The sequence below is a fragment of the Cervus canadensis genome, chromosome 6 (genome assembly GCF_019320065.1).
Source record: "Cervus canadensis isolate Bull #8, Minnesota chromosome 6, ASM1932006v1, whole genome shotgun sequence".
Taxonomy (NCBI): domain Eukaryota; kingdom Metazoa; phylum Chordata; class Mammalia; order Artiodactyla; family Cervidae; genus Cervus; species Cervus canadensis.
The window spans coordinates 68,773,524-68,774,561 of record NC_057391.1 but is presented as its reverse complement, the minus strand read 5'-3'; positions in this window follow the sequence as shown (position 1 = coordinate 68,774,561).

Sequence of the window (1,038 nt, the reverse complement as noted above, 5' to 3'; positions counted from 1 at the left end):
AGTGTATTTCTTCATGAAATCTCATTTCAGTATCCACTATTTCTAGGACCCTGGCTCCCTCAGAACTTGAAGTGGTTGATCTCCTGATGTTCCGTCCTTTACAGAGTTCTCCACCTGTTCCCTGAAGGTAAGGGTCTTGTTCGAACGTTGACACTGAGGAGTTCCCCACAGAGGAAATTCCTGGAAAAATCTCTCCTTTTGCTTCTCATACCATCTCTCCCATTCGCCACAGGCTATGGATGCAACTCTGGAGAGACAAAGGAAAAGTTTCTAAACTCATCCTGGTTAATCATAGGAAGATGTCCCTCATCAATTGGAGTTAAAACCGGTTCTTCCTTTATGAAGTCAGGGTCAAAATTACTGACGTCTTCTCGGGATTTCTGTCAAAAAGGAAACAAGGAAAACTTCAGATTCTGTGCATGAGGCTTATTAATCTTCCGTGGGACTTAGCCCTTGCCAGTGAGTTCAGAGGACGGCCCTGCAACTCTCTCAGCAGCATTAATTCCAGTTATGACAATTGGTTAAACATTGCTTTCTACTAATTCTACTGCATTGTGTATTATTAGGGCATCTGTAACCACCAATTCACTAGCCTCATAAAAATCTTGCTGAGCAGACCAGTCTTAGGCTGGGAAGCTAAGGAATTAACTTGCTCACCTGACCCAGCCAGCTGGTTCACCCTGTCCATTTCATGGAAGTAACACTTCTCAGCAGGCCATACAGGGGCCCACAAGACAATAGAGGTTATGTAAATTCACACTATGTGCTTGAAGCGATTTTCTTGAAAGACTTCTTGGAAATTCTGAGTTCAGGGAACAAATGCCTCTCACTTCACTCACCAGCAGCTTCATTCTGCCCTGCTGGCAAAACTTCCCCTCCTCCCAGAGGGGCTGGCAGGGGGATGCCCATGAAAGGAAGTGGTTTTATGCTCTGGGTGTTTGGTGTCTCAACCTAGCAGGCTGTTACAGATTAAGCCAATGACATACGGAAACGTGTATTTTATATCTTTATAAACTAATGCTGGAGAGATCATTTTTA